Source organism: Plecotus auritus (genome assembly GCF_963455305.1).
Source record: "Plecotus auritus genome assembly, chromosome: 12".
NCBI lineage: Eukaryota > Metazoa > Chordata > Mammalia > Chiroptera > Vespertilionidae > Plecotus > Plecotus auritus.
In genome coordinates this window covers 30,801,146-30,823,486 of record NC_137778.1, presented here as the reverse complement: position 1 = coordinate 30,823,486, position 22,341 = coordinate 30,801,146, and the positions used below count along the sequence as shown (strand labels likewise).

Below are 22,341 nucleotides of genomic sequence, written 5' to 3'. Positions count from 1 at the left end.
TGTCGCCCACGGAGTCTACCGCAAAGTCTCACAAGTCCACCTGACCCCTCCAGCTCCGGTCCAGGACCTCTCCAGACCAGCGGCTGCACGGACCCGGACCGGAAAACACCGGGTCACGCGCAGGACAAGCGCCAAACTAGCTGCGGCGAAGGGAGCGGCGCTGAAGGCGGGGCTGCTACGGGAGGGGAGGGGCGGGGCGGGGCCGGCCGGGGCGGGGCGGGAGGACGGGGGCGGCTTGGGTGTTACCACCAACCCGCTCCGGCCGGAAACTGGCGCTTGTTTCCGGCCGGACGGCCGAAAACCACCGATCCTTAACCAGCCGCCGGAGTCGGAGTGGCGACCGTGTGTGGAGTAGGAAAAAAAGCCGCTGGAGGAGGAGGCCAGTCCGGATCAGTCCCGTCTGGCTCCGGATCCGGATCCTGTGCGCAGCGACAGCCGCGGTCGCGGTCTCCGCCACCGCCTCCGCCTCCGCCTCCATCGTCGTCAGGGGAGGGGCCGGCCGGACCCCGGGGTCACAGCAGCGGAATGAGAAGAGGCGGCCGGGCCCCGCGCTCCGCCCCGGCCTAGGGCCTTGCCCCGGGAGCCGCGAGGGTAACGGAGCCCCCTGCCTTGTCACCCTACCCCGTTCTACTCCCGCCTCTTCAGTTTCCCCAACTATGACCCTCTGATCTCCACTGTCCCCCTTCTCCTTTCTGATTATATTTCATCCCGAGCCATCGCCTCTCGGCACCCCCTCCTCGCCCTGACTGTTCCTTGCTTCGGCTCCACCTTTCCCTGTTACTCCTCCCTCTCACCTGTGTCCCGCGTCGCTCTCCCCTCTCCCCCGATCCTGGTCTCCCAAGTGTGCTGGGCAGTTTGGACTGTGTCAGCTAGACTTTCGGGGAGGGATGGTGGAGTTTTAAGGTGGTTAGGAGTGCAGGCTACTACCCCACAGTAGGATAAAGTTCATTGTAAAGTCTCAGTATAAAAGTAAAACGAAAAGACAAGCTTGCTCTCCCCTATCGATAGCAAAACTGAGGTGCGTCCAGTAATGGAGGCAGGGAGCGAAAGAGTGTGTGTGAGTGTTTGCGAGAGAGAGAGCGATTCTAGGGCAGGCTGATGAACTTCAGAAAAAAGCAAAGTTGCCATGAGCCGATGGAAACTTTAGAAGCTGATGATGAGTAAGCCGGGGGCTGCGTGATCTCACTCCTCTTCTCATAATTACTAGGTTAACGGTGTGGCTCGATCGGGATGGAATGGGATTTGTTTACTGGGCCGGCGTATTTTTAGCATGTCGGCTCGCGAGGACCGGCGCTCCGAGCCTCCCTCTCTCCCTCCCTCCCTCGCCCTCTCTGTCTAGGTAGTCTGTCTACCGTAGGCGGCTCCTCTGGGCACAGTGCAGATATAAATATTAAGTTGAAAGAAACTGACTGATGAAACTTTATGTAAGGTTCTCTGCAGACTCTTCAGAAGTTACAAATGCAAAAGCAAGAATTAGCGGGACTTTGGCTTTTATTTTCCTTATCTTTTTATACGTACATATTTAAAATGCTTTTTAGAAAATCCGAAATTGGTACATTTTCAGCCTTTTGTCTTCTCATACTGTATATTTAGGAGACCTTTGAGGAGGTGGATCCCTTTGTCTTTCAGAATCTCTAAGGTAGGAAAGGACAAAGTAGAAGTGGTGGTAACGCTAGTCCAAAAGGGTAGCTAATCCTAAATCTTTAAAAAAACATTTTCTATATTATATAACTTAAAAAATTTCCCTTAGAGTAAACGAGATTTCGTTCCTCATGGGGTGAAGAAGACTGCAGGGACTTAAGCCAGGTGGCTAGGGAGAATCAGACTTGTAATTAAACATTTGCTCTGCATAATTTACAAATGAATACATTATAGGCAAACAATTATACTCTTTGTCCTCATTGTCTTTTGAGCAGTTCTTTTAAAGTTTACTAACCATCCTGCTGTACTAGTCTGTTGATATTTTGAAGGCTGAACAGAACTGTAAAATAAATGAAGTCGATACTGCTCATCTGGAGTCTGAATATGGGTCTGTTATAATTTCCACTAGCTACCCTGTGTGCCTCAGAGCACCTCCCTGAATAAGTGGCCAGTTACTATGTACTTTGGGATTGCAAATGAATACAGATATTAGCTCATGCTAGGAATAATTGTGAAGGTAAATATGCTGAAAAGATATTCTAAAACTGAAATCAGTTATTTAAAAAATTTTCCCATTTTGGATTATCAGCACCTTTCTGCCAATAATTATCCATTAACATGAATAATTTAGAATTGAACAACTATCCACTTTGGACTTTATGCATTCCAGCAGGAAGGAAAAATGGAAGAAAGATATTTCACAAAACTATAACTAATTTTTTTGTTGTTGCCCGATTTGGCTTACCCTTTCATTTAATGCCAGAAACTTCCTTGTGAAAAAAAACCACCTAAACCTTTGCCAAAGGAAGGGCTGTCGACTGACTTGTATTAAGGCAGGCTGACCAGTAATGAATGCTAATGGTTAGTTGGACTTGGTGGAGTTATGTCACCAGCAACTTGGAAATTTTCCTGAACCTTTGCTTCCTTAATCTCTTTCTTTTGGGACACCTATTGAAAATTTAATTTGGAGGGTAAAATCTAATTTTTAAAAATCACACATCCTTTCAGAGTCTGCTGATCAATAATTCTTTCAGTATGTGAGTTGGTTTGTGTCAATATTAGTGATCATATCTGGTAAATTTTATGATGTTTGTATTTAGCAACTTTCCCTAGTTGAACTACATATATAATTCCGTGGGGATAGGGGTGAGGATTGAGGGGTTGAATAAACCAAGGTCAAGTGTAGGGCAGCCTAATAGCCCACCACTATTCCAAGTTTTCAGAAGGCTTTGTTTGGAATTTTGAGATTCAATATGATTAACCAAGTGAATTATGATGGAATAACTCAGTATTAAAAATAAGTTCTCAGTTTGTTATGGGGGCACTGAGTAACATTTGTCAAAAGCTTTAGCGGTCCTAAATGTCTCAAGCATGCTAAGGATGCTGGCAGAGGACATTGTAAGGAAGCACCCCTTTTTCTCACTCTAAACATTCATCCCATCAAGGGAAGAATCCCAAAACATTGCTTTAAAATGTGACTTCAGCAGTAGGTTTCCTGTGGGAGCTGTGGAATGGCAGACTGCGGAATCTTCTCAACAGCCCCTGATAAATTTAGATAATTACAATCTGTGGAACTGGAATGTAGTTGGAGGGCAGTTTTATCATGAATGCCGGAACTCAGTTGATTTTTTAATATTATAGAAAGAGGGAGTTGATTTTTTTTTAAGTAAGAAGTCTTTGCCAAATAATGATTGAATACTGAGGTGGATAAAGCAGTCTCCAGACTCCAGTGACAGGTTTTGAGACGATATAAAAGGTGTAAAGACAGATGTTTTTGCCCTTGGGATAGGGTGGGGTTAGGGAAGGTGGTCTACAGTAAATGGAAAGGCAGACTATTATAAGCTTTAACATTTAGGAAACAACAGAGAAACAAAACCAAATATAATTGCTATAAATGCAGTATGTAAAGTCTAGAAAACTTGAACAAAATAAGAATGAGATGAATTAGGGACTATTTTTGAGTCAGTAAAATTTGAAATGGACTTGGGAGGCAATGGATTAGAGTCACAAAGAGGCAGGGACTACAGAGTTAGATGAAACTTGGTTCATATCCTGGTTGAGGTTTATACTATGTGACCTTGGACAATTTACTTCATCCTTATCTATAAAATATGTGTGAGCATTCAAGTAAATGTTAGGAGTAAAGAAAAGATCTTCCAGGCAGAAAGTATAGAATGTGCAGTCTGAATGATGAAGCTGTGTTTGTCGGAATAAAGAGAGTGAGTGACTGCAGAGAATGTGGGTTGGTCAAGTCATGGGTAGAGCAAGCAAGAGGGTGGAGAGACTCAGTGGCCAGACTCTGTTGTGTGTTGATAGAAGGGTCAATAGAGTCATTGTAGGTCCTTGAACAAAGGATGGATTTAATAAGGAATATTGAGCCTTCTGGTTCAGGAACTCAGGGACGAGGAATCAGGCAGGCACCGGTACATTGTGACTCCTGCTTCTCTTCTGGACCATCCTGGCTTAAAAGGATCAGCCAGGAGACATATGATTCCTTGTAGAAGTTTTTGTATTTGTGCACCTTACTCACTATGCTGAGCTCTGCTGTGTTTGTCTCCCATTGTACTGATCTGTGGGGAGGGAAGTCTCAAGTCTATGGCAGGATTCTCCTCAAGAGCTTATGGTAAGGACAGTATCATGTTTTAAGTACATTTAACTTTTCCTGCTATTGTAGAGAGCACTAGCATAGGTAATTCAATAAATTTCTTGGCTTGAAATACATTATTTTTTAACCAGGTTTATTTTCGTGTTTTGGGATCATACTTCTGTTGAAATGAATCTGCAATTCTAAGGCTATATTACCTGATGGTGACGAGAACAGTCAATCTTGAATTAAAGCTTTTGCCTCAGAAATCCATAAAATGAATAACCCATTTGAGGACAACTAAGACTAGACTGCATATGTTAATGAAGAACAATTTCTTTTCAAAATCTGTGTGGGTCCAATATGGCCTCCCAGGGGTTCTCAAACTACGGCCCACGGGCCACATGCGGCCCGCCGAGGACATTTATCCGGCCCGCCGGGTGCCACTGCCTGTCCTGCTTAGCAGCCGACTTGTCCCAGGCCCGCAGTGCACATAGGAATTTGTTCATAGTTTTTTTTTAAACTGTAGTCCGGCCCTCCAACGGTCTGAGGGACAGTGAACTGGCCCCCTGTTTAAAAAGTTTGAGGACCCCTGGTAGACACCTTATGTGTAAGAGTGAGTGGTAGGTGATGCCTATGTTGCAGCCAGAATGAGTCTTCACTCACAGTATTTGGAGGAATCTTACTGTCATATGTTGCATTGTTGAAGATTAAGGTGGCTTTTTCAAAAGACCTGTGCTCTGTAGAGGCTCTTCCAGATGTTAGCTCCACTGAAAATCTGTCAGATCTTTCCTCCTGAAGTAAACCTGTTTGAAAATATGGCCAATTAAAAAAAAAAAAAAGAATAAGAAGTGTCCATATTTAAAAATAAACAAAAAATCACACAGCTGTTCTTTCAACTTTGTTCTTTCAGTCTATTTGCTTTCCTTCACTCCTACCTGCCTCCCCACCCCCACCTTCTCATCATCATTACCAAACTATGTGCTTGTGATGTCATGAGCACAGGATTATTATTTACTCTTGAGTCAGAAGATTGTAGTATCTCAGCTGGAAATCAGAGGTGGAAATTCAGGAATCTTAGGGTAGTTCAGGATTATTTTCAACTGTGATTTTTAGGATTATGTTTCATCCCTTTATTTCTTGGAAGAAGAAGTTTTGGATAGGAGAAATCACTAAACTATTATTTTTAGTGACCTGCTCTGCGTTTAGTTCTATGCTAGATGCTGAGGAGGATTAGGTAAAATGACAATTTTGTGCCCTTGAAGAGTTTACAGTCCAGTTAGGAGTAAGGAGAATAGGAAGAAATGACTACCTATTGAGCTTCTATTCCACACAAATAAAATTTAAAAAAAAATGTGAAAACATATTTTTTATTGCATAGTACACACTTTATACCATAGGTATTTTGAGAGAATAGTACTCAGGTACTTATGAATATGTCACAGAGGAATTGGAACTGATTCCAGATCTTAAAAAACAAAATGGGCCCTAACCGGTTTGGCTCAGTGGATAGAGCGTCAGCCTGCGGACTGAAAGGTCCCAGGTTCGATTCCGGTCAAGGGCATGTACCTTGGTTGCGGGTACATCCCCAGTAGGAGGTGTGCAGGAGGCAGCTGATCGATGTTTCTCATCGATGTTTCTACCTCTCTATCCCTCTCCCTTCCTCTCTGTAAAAAATCAATAAAATATATTTAAAAAACAAAACAAAATGGTATTAGGTACAAGGAATGAAGAAAATAACAAAAATTATTTCATTTTGAAGCTGAGAAGGGACCAAGCAAAAGCCTGGAATAGGGATATACTCAGGATGTTCTTGGGGCAGTGATAAGACTGAGTAGCAGTAAATAGCGAAACAAAGGTGGTTCGGATGGTTTGGAGCTATGTTTATAAAGGGTCTTAAAAGCTAGGCTTATAAGTTTAGATTTTAAGTGATAGGAAATTGTGAACCACTGAGAAATTTTGTCTGGGATAGCAATATGATGATAGTAGGGAACAAGGTTGGCTTGGAGGGAAGGGAAATTTGGCACCCGTGGTGTGTGAGGTGATTCACTAGAGTTGTGTGGAGAGTGTAGTAAGGAGAAGAAAGAGAGAGAAAGAGATTGTGGAGGAAAAATTGAAATCATTGGACTGGATATTGAAGATGGAGGGGAGTGACCAAGTATGTCTATGACAGTTTAAGCCTGGGTTTCTAAGACATTGACTGAAATAGAGAAGATAGGAAGGTTTTGTCAATTCTTTTTTAGGGGAATACGATGAGTTCAATTTGAGATGTGTTGGATCTAAAGTGGCAATGAAACATCCAAGCGAAAGCTGTTCCTGTTGTTAGAGATGAGCCTAAAGCTGGCGTAGAGGTGGGGGTTACTACCTTGCAAGTGTGGTTTTGCAGTTCTTTAGCATAGATGTAGCTGTAGCCAAGAGAATGAATAAGGTGTCTGAAGACTAGAATTTCGGGAAAGAGCAGAAGGCCAAATCTGATGGTACTCATAAACACTAACGATTCTCTACTCTTCAGGCCATCCCAATTGATTCTTCCTTCTCCTTCCTATTTTCTTTCTTTTCTTTTTTTTTTTTTTAAATATATTTCTTAATTGATTTCAGAGAGGAAGGGAGAAGGAGAGAGAGATAGAAACATCAATGATGAGAGAGAATCATCGATCGGCTGCCTCCTGCACGCCCCCCACTGGGGATTGAGCCCGCAACCCAGGCATGTGCCCTTGGCCGGAATCGAACCTGGGACCCTTTGGTCCGCAGACTGACGCTCTATCCACTGAGCCAAGCCGGCCAGGGCTCCTTCCTATTTTCTATTCCTCTACTCCCTACTCCATCAGATACCCCTGGAATGAGTGTCGTCTTGTAAGCATTGTTTTAGGAACAGGAAACAGATGAGTCAGACAAGGTCTCTGCCTACAAGGGTCTAGTGGGAGGAGACAGATGTGCAAATATCTAGATGGAATGAAGGGTTATAGATGCTACACTAGAAGTATGTAGGGGAGAAAGTGGGGGCCGGCAGGTCAATTCTGCTGTGGGTATGCATACTTTTGAAAGTGCCTCCCAGAGGAGATGACATTTGAGCTGAGTCTTGAAAGATGAGTTAAGGATATACACTACAGAAGACAGGGAGAAAGAAGTACACTGCAGGCTGAGAAAACAGCGTGAACAAAAGCTTAAAGAAACAAAACAGCCAGGCTTCTTCAGGTAACTTTTAATAATTATTTTGGCTGGAGGACAGGGTTGGAGGGCAGGGATGAAACTGGGGAAGTAGGTAAGGCTGATCACAGCTTTATCTTGTGCTGAAATAAATGATGAATCACATTGGGTGATAAAGTAAATTTCATGTTCTAGAAAGATCTTTTGTCAATGGTGTGTAGACAGTGGATTGGAGAGGAACAAAATGAAGGCTTTAAAAATAACTGTATTATACTTAACAGTAACACATTCGTTGTTGAGTGATCACGTTTACAGTGATCATGTTAATCATGGAATAACTACAGGGATTGTTACGCTTTGTTAGTCTCCCTTGTTGATTTTCAGATGGAATGCCTGAGCTTTACTCAGGATCACAGAAGTAGTCTTAGTGATAGGTTGGTCTGGAATTCAGTCTTCAGTGACTGTAATGTGGTAGGTGATTAATAAATGTTAGGTCACCTCTCTAAGTCCTTCACAAGTCCCATTCTAGTGTTCCTTACATTCTCACACACTGTATTGTGCCAGAAGACAGAGGGATTTCTGTCTTCCATCCCATTGTCTGTTTACCAGTCCACTGTGAACTTTTCCCAGGTCTGACTGAGGAAGATCTGCCCTGAGATTACCTTGGGGAATGGGAACTTTTGACCTTGGACAGTTGGATGCCCTAGAGTGGAGTGAAGAGGATGTTATTATTCAGCTGTAATGATTCAGTTGTAGAAGAATGTCAAGGTATTTGTTTTTATTGAGTGTGCAGATGTATTTCTCCTGCTAAGTTCCCTGCAAATTGTTTTCTTTCAAACTTAGTTTTAAGTTGTACCAGTGAAACTTTGATAAAAGAAAGAAATTGGGAACTGACAAAAAATATATTTATCTAAAAAAACACACACAAGATATGTCATTATCGTTGGATTCTAAATCTTCTCTGTATTTTTTATTTCATTGGATTTTTGTGAGGAAAATTGGGTTTAACATGCTAAAGAAGTTTGGATTTTGTGTTTTAGTCATTTTTGCTGGAGAATAGTCTAAGAACAGGATAAAGGACATCTTAGCCGGCCTTAGATTTCAATCCCTGGTGAAAGTTGGGACACAAGGGGATGTGAAGGATGGATACCTTCCATTGATAAGTTTTTCTTAAAACTTAACTGAGTTGTGATTTCTTTACTCTTTTCTCTGGCTTTGTCAACATCTTCAGAGAAGGGCCTTGGCTTGGAAACTGTCCACTTTAGCAGAGCTGCCAGTTCTTAATTCTTTCTCAAGTGGGCAAGGGTACATTTTGTTTTTGTTTGTGAGTGTTTGGGGGAGGGGAGGAGAGATAGGCACAGAATAGCTAGTCACAGTGAGTCTTGATCTGAATTCCTATGTAACTGGAAGTTTCCTTGGCTTCATTTTGGGGAGATGACTTGGTTACACCGGCATTTATGTTATGTGGGAAGGTGGGTCTTAGTCCCCTCAGATATCTGATTTAGGATGGCAATAACAACTTCTTTCTTGTTCTTATTTGTCAGCCCCACCCCATCTGTTCTAGGTGCCTTTTGTGCACACTGTGTGAGGGAGAGGAAGGATCCTCCTCAGTCTCAAACTAGGTTAATCAAGTGTTACCTTAAAGTTTAAGGAACCTATTCTGCTCCTGACTATTATTATTTTATTTATTTTTAAAATATATTTTTATTGATTTCAGAGAGGAAGAGAGAGAAACATCAATGATGAGAGAGAATCATTGATGAGCTGCCTCCTGCACATCCCACAATGGGGATCGAGCCCACGAGCTGGGCATGTGCCTTGACCAGGAATCGAACCATGATCTCCTGGTGCATAGCTCGATGTTCAACCATTGAGCCATGCTGGCTGGGTCTGACTATTATTTTTATGTTAATGAATCCACTATTCCAGTCACCTGGCCCTTTCTTAATTTAAAACTTTTGGATTATGAGATATTTTAAATACTATTTAGAAAATTTCAGGGGAGAAACTGTAACACAATTTTGAGCCAACAACCCAAATTTAATGGGTATTAACATTTTGTCGTATTTGTTTTAAATGTCTTGCTTACTTTAAGATACAAAATGGTAGATATAGCTAAAGCCCCACTCTGCATCCTTTCCCCCTTCCTCTTTTTCAGGAAATGACTACTGACCTGATTTGGTATATATCATTCCATTTCATGTTATATACCTTTCTTTTTATTTTAATATTACATATATTAAAATCTTACATAAATAGAATCAAAGTGTATGTATCCTTTTGCATCCTTTTTTCCCTATATTGTTTTTTAGATATGTCTACATATAAATCTAGTTCATTTAATCACCCAATCATTAAGCCTGTTTCCTCCATTGCCCTCTGCACTTGCCCTGTTAACAAATCCTACCCATCAGAGTCCCAGTTTAAATCATACCCTGATTTTTTTTTTTTTTTTCTTCTCTAACGGGATATGATCTTTCCCACTTCTGAATTCTCCTTTCATTTTATTGGTACTTGTCTGGTGGTGGTTATATGTTCTTGTATTTGAGTTTATTTATTGTTTATTCGCATGCCTCTTATACTATACTGTAAGCTCTGGAAAGCAGATAAAAGATCTTTTTTTATCTTTGTATCTCATGGGACTTGCCACAATAACTTACGTGTAGTAGGCATTTAGTATCCATTAGCAACTAAATGGTTAATTAATGAATAAGAAAATAAAGACAATCCTTTTTGATGGTGAACCATTAGTTTAAGTATGAGCATTTTAGTGGCCCCCATGAAAAATAAAGCTTCAAAAGAAACTCTCAGCCTGAAAATTATATAAAAATGTACATAAATGGTGAGAGCAGTGAAGACTAACTTCCTGTATTAGATGAGAGCAGACATTCCTTGAGAAATGAAATGTGAATTGATTGCTGATCTCATTCTAATGAGGGAACTCCTGGGAATTACTCCTGATGGCCTTTGAGGCAGTATGCTCCTATGGCCAGACTTTCACTAGCTATCAAATTCTGCTATTGTCATCAAGGTCTTGACACCTTCTCTGGCGATGGGATATTGGTGTTGAGAAAAAGCAGCCTATCTGTTCATTTAATGAACTCTGCTGGGAGCCAGGAATTCTTTGGCCCCTAAAAAGGGAAACCTAATATACACATACATACATGTATACTATGTACATATATTTTTAGTGACACCTTTTTATTAACAAGACCAGATTGTGTATCAGCAGAATATTTTGAAGTTATTAATTGTGGAATGTATAGTCCCCCCCCAAAAAACCCATCATTTTGGCTTCCCAGAAACTCTTCCCTCCCCCACCAAGAAGAAATTAAATATTAAGTTGAATATATGAAATTGCAATTTTGTATGTAAAAGTCAAATATCGGCAGTTTTGTGTGCTTAACTTAATACTTCAGGCCTTGATTTCCTCCTGGGGTTCTGAAGAACATCATGAACCTTTTTGAAGTGGATAATCCCACGTTCGTTTGTGATTCTAAAATGCATTTCTAAAATTTAATTTGCAACCAACTTTTTTTGTAGTTATGTTTAGCCCAAATTTTTGATAAAATGTTTTTATTTCTTAGCATGCATTTACTATATTTGGGAAGGTTTGGGGCAGTGGTCGGCAAACTGCGGTGGGGCTCGCGAGCCGCGGTTTGCCTCTCTGTTGACTAATGAGTTTGCCAACCACTGCAAGGCATTACCTTACCCAGAAGTTTGGACTTCAGGTTAAAGACATTAGTACATTATTAAAATGTTTTTTAAGTGTTTTTCCCTATGGCAGTGGTCGGCAAACTCAGTCAATAGAGCAGCAAACCACGGCTCGCAAGCCGGTGTGCTGACCACTGGTTTGGGGGAATGTGTGAGTGTTGTTGACAGGCTAGGCTCTGAGAATAAGCCTAGAATGAAAACTTGCAGTCAATAGCAACATAAAATTGATCGGGTAAGCTTTAATAAGCTTACAGTTCCTTTGAGTGAATGACTCCCCAACATCTTTTCCTGCTACCCCCATGTCTCCTGTCTTGTCTTGATAAGGGAGATGTGGTAGCACAAACCATAGAGGAGAAAATTGCCTGTGGCCCTTGATTTTATTTGGAGACTTAACAGGGAAGAGGGCAAGAGCCCCAGCTCCTGACACCAGACTCTTACCTTGTAGTTTCCCACACAGTTTTTAGGATAAGGGGTAGGGAGATGCAGAAGTCAGGGAAAGAAGCAAAGAAATAGATGGCAGGAGTTAGCTGATATAGTATAGGATTGAAGAACAGGAAAGGAAAAAGGGAATAGTTATAACATTTAAAGAGGTTGTTTCCTCTCATCCTTCAAAACCTGGCTTAGAATTCTATATAAACCTTGTACCTTAACTGTATTAAAGTTGTATTCAGGCTACATGCTACTTGGAAAACATCATATATAGAATTCAACTTTGAAAGTACAGTTTTGTGTCCTAAAATAGTTCTTTGAAAAGTCAGGGACATTTAAAATGAGTTGGTCTACTAGTGCCTTTTGAGTCATTAATAACTGACATGAAAGGAAAAGAAGAACATTTCTTTGAGGTTTTTGTATTAGTAAATTTTGATATTTACTTGAAGATAATTCTGTGTGAGGAATCGAGGCAAGACGGTGGGAAAATACAATGCCTTGCTAACAAAAATATTTTAGACAGCAGGTTCTCAAATGTTTTCAAATTTACCTGCTTTTATTAGTAACTTTGTGAGCATTTGCTTTTGTCTTCTTTGAACTGGAAGCTGACCTGGCTGAGTGTTAGACTATTTGTTTTCTGAAATTTTCCATTAGTACTAAGGGCAGGATTACCTGACGTGAAAGATACTTGGTCCTTGTTTACTGACCAGGGATAGAGTCTTCCCACACCTCTCAGAATTCTGAAAATACAGTTTGAGATGTAGACTTAAGATATGCTGCACTCAGCCCTGGCCTGTGTTGTTCAGTGGTAGAGTGTCGGCCTGTGCACTGAAGGGTCTTGGGTTCAATTCCTGGTCTAGGTAAGGTACCTGGGTTGCAGGTTCAATCTCTGGCCACAGTCAGGGCGAGTGTGGGAGGCAATCAATTGATGTCAGTCTGTCTCTCCTCACCCTCCCTCCCTTCCATTCTTTCTAAAAATCAATGGAAAAAATATCTTCGAGTGAGGATTAACAACAAAAAAAGATATGCTGCATCCTAGCTTCTTTGAATGCCTAAAATAAGTCCCTAGCTATTTGGCACAAGGTGATCTCTCATTTTAACATTAAATTACTTCTCTAAATGATCCATGTAATTTTTGTACTATATTCGTTCATTCTAGAAATGAAGTTAAAATCATCCATAAATTTCCCTTGACGTTTGCTGCCTAGTTGAGACTATAAATTTTTTTCTAGTGAACACCTGCTGTGTACTGGAATTTGGAAAAGTTGCTGTAAGGAGATGTCAAGGAAGTGTTACCCAGTAAATAAACAGGTAGTAGGAGAATTGGCCCCTTGGGAATTTATATTCTGGGTTAAACGGAACATAGTTACATATACATAAATACATATATAGAAAACAAGATGTAAGAAATAAATACAGGCTATTAGTAGCATATATACCATCATATAGCATTTAGAACTGAAAGGAAATTTACATATTGTCATCATTTTCTAGGTGAGGAAAATGAGGCCTAGAAAATTTAAATGAGGTAATAGTTATCATTAACATTTTATTGGCTATCTGCCTTCTGAAAAGTTAGGCTTCAGGTATAGCAGAGTAAAATTTATCAAGAACTTAATAATTAGTTGTGAAGGCTGAATGCATAAAAGGATAAATAGTAATACTAACTCTTGGGTACTAAGTGTCAAGTGAGGGGTACAGTTATATAGTTATATGGCGTTAGAGGTAGTAGGTAGGCAAATTTTCACCTTTAGGATAATCTAGGCCTCAGAGGAGAGAAGACCGAGTAAATATAGAAGGAACATTCAAGGTAGGAGAGCAGTGAGCTGAGCCCACCTTGGTTTGGGGGCCGACTGAGTAGACAGTTTGTTGCATAGTGTTTCACCTAGGAGAGCAATGAGACTAGTAAAATTGGAGAGGGCCTTAAATCTCAGGCAGAGAAGTTTGATTTATCCTTAGAGTGAAAAATCCACAAGCAGAGAACTTCTTTTTAATGGCCTAGTTTACCTTTATTGTTTTGACTGATGAGCATCCTAGGGTTTCTTTTAAAAAAAAATATTTTTCATTGATTTCAGAGAGGAAGGGAGAGGGGGGAGAGAGAAATGTCCGTGATGAGAGAATCATCGATCGGTTGCCCCCTGCATGCCCCTGCAACCCGGGCATGTGCCCTGACCAGGAATTGAACCCCGACCTCCTGGTTCATAGGTTGAAGCTCAACATTGAGCCATACTGTCCAGGACACAAGCAGGAGATTTTATGTGTAAATTAGTACTTTAGGAAAATTGATTCAGCCGTATGGTGTACAATGAGGAAGAGAGAGCAGTTGGAGACTGTTGTAATCCTGGGAAGGAGTCTCTGCAGGAGTGATGGCAATGGAGAAACTGGAAGATTGGAGTGATCTGAAGAAACATGAATAGAATTTGTTAACTGTTTTTTTGTGGGAAAGGGGTAGATAAGAACAGTGTATATGTTTTTAATCTGGATTATAGTAATAGGAGAGCTGGGTTTGGTTAGTTTCTGATATATCTCTCCAAAGGGATACCTGGGTGGAAATTTTTGAAGAGCACTGAGTCTAGCCCCACATTCTCAGTTAATACTGAATACAGAGAATTTAAACAACTGGTTAAGTAGTAGAACTTGGTGTAGAGCCCATTCTTTTGACTGTCAGTGCTCTTTCTGCTATACCTGGTATTATATTGCTTAGGAGGTGGTTTAATGGTTAAAAGACAGAGCAGATGCCTGGGAAGTGAAATGGGAAGTCCAAGACCACAGTATGATGAGGTTTAACCACAAGCTGTTTCAGTTCTGCATAGGTTTTCCTCATATTTAGACACTACATTTGTGTATGTCTCTCTATCAGGCTCATAATGCAATAGTGACTCTGGTTTCTTCAGGCTATCTTCCTCTGAGATTCAGTTCTTCATAGTCAAGGAAAAATATTCCTTCAAATTTTGGATTTAATTGCATTTACTCTTCGAACTTTAGTTTTGAAGATGAAAGAGTTCTTCCACCGTGTATAGATAGGTTGCTTTGGTTACAAGCTATCAGTGAAGTAGCCTCAAAGGCCCCATTAGTCTTTCTGGAGTAAAGGGAGGAGAAGAGTTTTGGACCCAAATCTTTCATGTTTGTTTACCCTATCAGCAGTTAAGAACAATTCACTTGCACTGATTTTATTACCTAAAAAGGCCAGTAAATACTGTGAATCAATATATTTTTTTATTTTGCTAATGGGAAGTTTTTAGAGACTTGAACAGCCTTCTAAGAAATCATACACACACACACACACACACACGTGTGTGTGTGTGTGTGTGTGTGTGTGTATGTGTGTTTATTTTTAAAAATGTGTTTATTGATTTTAGGGAGAGAGAGGAAGGGAGAGGGAGAGAGAGAGAAACATTGATATGTGAGAGTAACATTGATCAGCTGCCTCCTGCACATTCCCTACTGGTGATTAAGCCATAACCTGGGCATGTACCCTGACCGGGAATTGACCTGGCTATTTTTGGTTTTTAAATATGTATGCAGGTATATTTAAGATGCAACTCATTCTCGCTCTTCTCTTTTTCTTTTTTGTTGTTGTTAATCTTCACCCAAGGATATTTTTTCTATTGATTTTAGAAAGAGTGAGAGGGAGGGAGGGAGGGAGGGAGGAGGAGGAGAGAGGGGGAAAGAGAGAATCATTGATGTGAGAGAGAGACACTGATTGGTTGCCTCCCACACGCACCCTGAACAGGGCTGAGGATCAAACCTGAAATCTAGGTACATGCCCTTGACTGGAAATTGAACCCATGACCCTTTGGTGCATGGGCCAGCACTAACCACTGAGCACACTGGCTAGAGCTCTTCTCTTTTTCTTTTCAGCCAGGCTTTTAATCTGTCTGATATCAGATACCTGAAGACTCAAAACAGTATTTTCTGGATCAACTAATATTTATTATGTAGGTACTATAAGGGCATTGTTATTTAATATCATCTGCCAAGATTAAATATTCCTGCATTTTATGTCTGGGTTTCTAGTAGTAAACATCTTCCAGTGCTTGGCTTCTATAATTCTTATCCCATCTTAATTCTTGCCATGATTCATCTGTTATAACTTCTGAGCTGGCTGGGTGTTAAAGGGAAGAAAACTTAATAGTGAGACCCTACCCTGAGTTATACTAAGCACTTTATATATTACCTCATGTAATACTCATAATAATTACATATGATAGATATTTTTAAACCTATTTAAAGGTTAATTCATTCAAAATATTTAATATTCTGTTAAGGAAATACTTATTAACTCATCCAAAATAGTTAAGCACTGCTTAAGGTGCTGAGGATAACACAGTGAATATGAGATGAGGTTCCTGCTAAGGCACAGAGAAGTAAAATAACTTGCTCAAGATCACACAGCAAGAGGTGGCTCAGTAGTTGAGCATCAACCTATGAACCAGGAGGTCAGGGTTCCATTCCTAGTCAGAGCACACACCGGAGTTGCCGTCTCGATCCCCTGTGGGGGGCGTGCAGGAGGAAACCAATCAAGGATTCTCTCATCATTGATGTTTCTATCTATTTGTCCCTCTCCCTTCCTCTCTGAAATCAATAAAAATATTTTTTTAAAAAAGAAAGAAAGTGACAGAGCTAGGATTTAGAAATACATCTGATGGATTCCCAAGGGAATGTCTGCAACCATTATCAGATTATGCTGCCATTTACATATATTGCTGGTTCTCTGTGATTATATAAATAAATCAAGTGATAAAAATAGGTGGAACTCACAGTATTTCTTTGTTAAAAAGGTTCTTGATGAATTCAAGAAAGAAATCTGCCTTGGTGCTGACAAGAACACCTGCCCTATAATGCTTTTCCTCTCTTCCCCTCCCCTGTTTCCACTCCCTCTTTACCCACTCTTACCTGGCGATGAACTGGACAGTGTGACCTGCTTTGGCACTTGAATGTGTTTGTGCTTTGAGGACTGGGGAGTTTTGTTTGTTTCCTTGGCTTCCTGAATGTTCCTTGCCCACTTGCAAGTTCTTTCTTGTAGTACAATGGTGAGTAATGTGCTGTTAACATTGTAATGTAGTCATGCCAGTTGGAATATTTTTTCTTTTCCCCCCACTTCTCTCTGATGAACCTTGGGTCAAATTTGCCTTCTGCAATTCACTCAAATAGAGAAGGCTTTTGTATTCAGATGACTAGGAAATAGTCTCGAGGTTGGGAAGACTTTAAAATCCAATGTCTTCTGCCCAGCTGAAATTCATTTGTTAGCATTCTAGGTTTATTCTCTGACTAGTGTGATTCAAGAGAGTACTTGTTTTAGATTGTGGCCATTATCACAATGTGCCATACTGGGAAGAATGGTGTTTATTCTGGAGGTAGGAGCTTAAAAATAGACACAAGGAATTTTTTGATGAGTATTACCTATTGGAAAGCATTAAAAATGCTTTCAGTCTGTGAGAGTGAAGAGCTGAGTCCTAGTAGGAATTGAGGTCCAGTTGAGTTCTAGGGATTAAGCTCTAGGTAGGATCAAGATTGCAAGTATTAAAACAATTTAGTATTGGGGATCCAGTTAGTTTAGTTTTGGGGGTTCAAGTGTATCTGGGCATGCTCATGAGGTTAATGAGATGATTTATGTGGCTGTGTCTAACCTCGTGCTTTTATTGGTGCACAATAAGTGTTAGTTAAATCTTAAAAAAAGATGAATGCTAGTTGTGATGTCAGTTTGTCTTTCTTGGGCAGCTTCCTCATTGTTAAGTATTTCTTCCAAAGGATATTTATTGAGCCTTAAATTATGGGTAAAGATTTGGGAAAGGGGTTGGGGTAACAAAGATTTATAGTATCAGATTCTTGCTGAGACTGTGGTCTTAACATTTACAACTTGAATCAATTAGGCCTAGCATTTAAGGACACATTTAAGAGGAAATTTATTATTTTGGCATTGCTAGAGTCAATCCTCTGCTTTTTTGATAGAAATAACTTGACCCTTTGGTAGGATTGAAAATACTTGCTTTCCAATTTCAGTTAAACTGGGTTTAATTTTTGATATTTGAGATAGTTGCCTATGATGTTTCCTATTATCCTCTCTCCATCTTTTTCATTGACCGGTGTACCAGGTGATGTATTTTAAAGTATTTTGTAAACTGCAAGCTAGCAGTTGCTATCACCACTATCAATAATAATATTAAAAATATTAATTGGGTAGGACTCATAAGGGTTGGTTTCCTGGATTAATTTCAAGAAGTCAGAGGAAAATGGGATATTTGCCAGATGCCTTGTTTACTAATTGATACTTTTTGTACTTTTTGTGGAAGGGAGAAGGAAAAGCAGAGACCTGTCACCCTGAAAACTTGGCCTGGTGCTATGTCATCGTGAAGGGTTGCCTATACTGCTTTGACCAACTGTATGGTGGCAAGAAAGTGTAACAGGATTTGTCACATGTTTGACCTGAGAGGCTTATAGTGCATTCTACTGGAAGCATAAATACTGTTTCTACAGAGGAAACAACTTATCTCCGATTGTTGGTAAGATCAACCACAATATGGATCTTAAATAATAAAAATATATCAGTCTAGGACAGTATCTGCCTGGTCTCACTAAGTAGTAGGATTAGGGAAACAGTATCTTTGACCCAAATATTTGGTTAGCTGTTATCATCAAAAGCCTTTACAGCCAACTTCTGATGGTTGGCATTCTTGGAGAAGAACATGAGGTTTTTTTTGTTTTTTTTGTTTTTTTTTTTAATTTTTATTTATTTATTTATTTATTTATTTTAAATAAATCTTTATTCAGATTATTACAATTATTTCTCCTTTTTCCCCCCCATAGCTCCCCTCCACCCATTTCCCACCCCACCTTCTGCCCTTACCTCCCCCCCACTGTCCTCATCCATAGGTGTATGATTTTTGTCCATTCTCTTCATGAACCCCCCATACCCCTTTCCCCCTGAGAATTATCAGTCCACTCCCTTTCTATGCCCCTGATTCTATTATATTCACCACATTATTCTGTTCCTCAGGTTTTTAATTCACTTGATTTTTAGGTTCGCTTGTTGCTAGATATGTATTTGTTGTTCATAATTTTTCTCTTTACTTTTTTCTTCTTCCTCTTCTTTAAGAATACCTTTCAGCATTTCATATAATACTGGTTTGGTGGTGATGAACTCCTTCAGCTTTTTCTTATCTGTGAAGCTCTTTATCTGCCCTTCAATTCTGAATGATAGTTTTGCTGGGTAGAGTAATCTTGGTTGTAGGTTCTTGCTATTCATCACATTGAAAATTTCTTGCCACTCCCGTCTGGCCTGCATAGTTTCTGTTGAGAAGTCAGCTGACAGTCGTATGGGTGCTCCCTTGTAGGTAATTAACTGTTTTTCTCTTGCTGCTTTTAATATTCTCTCTTTGTCTTTTGCTCTTGGCATTTTAATTATAATGTGTCTTGGTGTGGTCCTCTTTGGATTCCTTTTGTTTGGGGTTCTGTGGGCTTCCTGGACTTGTAAGTCTATTTCTTTCACCAGGTGGGGGAAGTTTTCGGTCATTATTTCTTCAAATAGGTTTTCAGTATCTTGCTCTCTCTCTTCTTCTGGCACCCCCATAATTCTGATGTTGGTACGCTTGAAGTTGTCCCAGAGTCTTCTTACATTATCTTCAACTTTTTGGATTTTTTTTTTTGCTTTTTGCTTTTTCGGTTGAGTGTTTTTTGCTTCTTTGTATTTCAATTCTTTGACTTGATTCTTGGGTTCCTCTATTCTGTTTCTGGGTCTCTGTATAATATTTTTTATTTCAGTCAGTGTATGTTTAATTTCTAGTTGGTCCTTTTTCATATCTTCGAGGGTCTCGTTATATTTATCGGCCTTTTCTAGGATATTCTTAAAAAGTCTTATAACCGTGGTTTTGAATTCTATATCCAGTCGTTTGTTTTCCTCCATTTCTTTTGTTTGTGATCTGATTCTTTGACCCCGCATTTTCATTGATTCCCTGAGTTGGTAAGGTAGATATTTGTGCTAGGTTTCCAATATGGCCCAGTGGGTCTGCTTCCCCAGTTAACCTGAGGTGGACACTCTTGGTGCACCCCTTTGTGGACTGTGTGTACAGCCTTGTTGTAATTAAGTCTTTATTGTTGTTGGTATCACTGGGAAGAATTGACCTCTGGGCCAGTTGGCTGTAAGGATCAGCTGTGTCTATGCTGGGAGAAGTTCGGTGCTGGAGACAGCCTTATAGGATTAGACTTGCCAAATTGCAATAGCCTCTGTGCTCAGCTTGGATGGGGTGGAGTCTCAGTTTTGGCTTCCTGTCAGCCTTGCCCTTGCGCGCATGTGCGCTTTCAGTCCTCCGCCTTCCCCAGCTCAAGTCTCCGCCTGAGAGTCCAGACTCCCCCCACAAGAGCGTGGGTCCCCAGGGGCTCGCCTGGAACTGGGGTTCACTGTGGTCAGAACTGGGGCTCAGTGCCTTCAGGAGCCTCTGACTCCCTTTCACTAGGGAAAGCCTGTGGCAACTTCCGCAGCCTTTGTGCTCACTGGCGCGCGCGCGCGGGCACTTTCAGTCCTCTGCCTTCCCCGGCTCCCGAGTCTCCGCCCGAGAGTCCAGACTCCCCCCGTAAGAGCGTGGGTCCCCAGGGGTTCGCCCGGAACTGGGGTTCAGTGCAGTCAGAACTGGGGTTCAGTGCGGTCGGAGGCTTCCTTCCCCCTTCCGCCAGAGAAAGTCAGCCAGGCTCTCAGCCGCCCTTCTTCTCTGCGCGTACAAAGACCCTTTGCCGTACCTCCAATTCTCTGTGAGCTTTCCTCTTTCCTTCTAGTTGTAGAATTTTCACTCAGCCAGCTTTCCTGTGGTTCTGGATGGTGTCCGTTCTGTCTTTTAGTTGTAGTTTTGAAATTGTTGTGCGAGGCAGCAGTTTAGGTGTTTACCTATGCCGCCATCTTGGTTTCTCCCAGAACATGAGGTTTTAATAATTCAAAAGAGCAAGTTGTTTAGTAAATTTTGAAAGGATTTCTTTTTAGAATTTCCTCCTTTTTTCCCCTGTTTCTGGTGCCTGGCACTCAGTAAATCTTTGTTGAATAAAGGAAATTGGTTGATACCTATCTTGGGGTTGTCTCTGGAACCAGCCCATTAGATGAATTTATAGAAATCAGGGATAATGACTTATTGGTTGCTGTGTTCCCTTCACTTAGCAGACTGCCTGGCACAGAGTAGGTCCTTAATAAATGCTTACTGAATGATTGAGTCGGGAGGTTATGGTTTTCATTAGGGGAAAATTGCAGTGACCTGCGTGCTGCTGTGTTGATGGTGGCCCTTCCTAAAAGGAAAAAAATGTAACTTTTCTACAAATAAATATGAATAAATGTGAATGTGAGGGAAGTGATTGCTTTGATGCTTCCAGGCATTTTACCCTTTTGGCCAGAGAGACGTAATTTGTTAAAAGTTGGTGTTTTATTTATTTCTTTTTTTATGTTTTATCCTGTCCAAAATTTAGTTATTATTGTGATTTCTTAACCAGTTAACTGCCATGATATTTTGAATTTAATTAAAAAAGGTCCACCGCTTGCATCTATAGACGCGTATCGCATACAAATGGTTAATAGCATATGGCTCAGTGGTTAAGCATTGACCCATGAACCAAGAGTTCACCAGTTGATTCCCAGTAGGGGCACAAGCCTGGATTCCTGGCTCGATCTCCAGTAGGGGTGTGCAGGAAGCAGCTGATCGCTGTTTCTCTCTCATCAATGATTCTATTTCTCTATCCCTCTTCCTTCCTCTTTCTAAAAAAAAAAAAAAAATCAATAAAAACCTTTTAAAAAAAACAAAATAAATGAGGACATATCTGCTAAAGTGCTTTAAAAACAAAAAGTTACAGCAGATGAGAAACTATTCTCTCAGTTGACAAGCTGTACAAATACATTTATTTGTTCATATAGACCTTCATTACATATCTATGGGGTGAATGATGACATTTAAAACCAATAAATAATTCACATGCCTATTTATTTTTAATTTTTTAAAAATACGTTTTTATTGATTTCAGAGAGGAAGGGAGAGGGAGAGAGCAATAGAAACATCAATGATGAGAGAATCATTGATCGGCTGCCTCCTGCACACCCCCCACTGGGGATTGAGCCCGTAACCTGGGCATGCATCCTTGACCGGAATTGAACCTAGGACCCTTCAGTCCACAGGCCAATGCTCTATCCACTGACTCAAACCGGCGAGGGCTCACATGCCTATTTTATATATAGATTAAATCTCAGTTATCCACACATATGGGCTAACATGAATAATTTAGGCCCACAAATATTTGTTAGGCATCAGCTATGTGCCAAGCAGTTTGTTAGGCACACTTAAAAGTTTTAAAAGTGTTGAAGAAAGGTGCCAACCTAAACGATCTGAATTCTATTTAGAATGTATCTTGTTCTGCAGCCTGGTAAGCTCTTACATATCCTAAAGACTCAGTTTGAGAAACTTCCCTAACCCATCCAGCTAAACTGGTTGCTCCCTATACCTATTCCTACCCCACTGGGTACTAATAACATGTTTAGATTTCTCTCTTCAGACTGGAGTGCATTGAAGGTAGGATTGTGGCTTTTCTTCTTCACTTGTATCCCCAGGCCCTAGAGCAGCACCTGGTACATGGTGGACTCAGTTTGGTAAATTTTGAATGAATGACTGATAGTCAAATTGGAGAGATAATATGTGAATATCAGGAAGGCCAACTAATATTACAAGACACTTTATGATAACAGCAAGTGCCAGTGAATGTTTTACATACTGACCTATAGGTGTTCTAGTGAGGTTTATGTATGGCCAGGAAAGATGGAATTATGGAACTTGTATATGGATAATTAAAAATAATAGTAATAA

General features: G+C 40.5%; 1 protein-coding gene across 17 annotated transcripts in view; it reads left to right on the top strand.

Moving 5' to 3' along the window:
- Positions 1-218: 218 nt before the first annotated feature.
- Positions 219-22,341, top strand: part of OTUD7B (OTU deubiquitinase 7B) — a 55,296-nt gene continuing 33,173 nt past the window's right edge. For 2 of the 17 annotated variants that reach the window (XM_080647550.1, XM_080647537.1), the window contains exons 1-2: positions 279-591; positions 17,809-18,018. The gene's annotated coding sequence lies outside the window, so the exon portion shown is untranslated. Of the gene's footprint in view, positions 592-4,030; positions 4,265-7,170; positions 7,421-8,002; positions 8,141-17,808; positions 18,019-22,341 lie in introns of those variants that run through there. The other 15 variants (XM_080647549.1, XM_080647552.1, XM_080647544.1 and 12 more) reach the window with 13 other exon arrangements.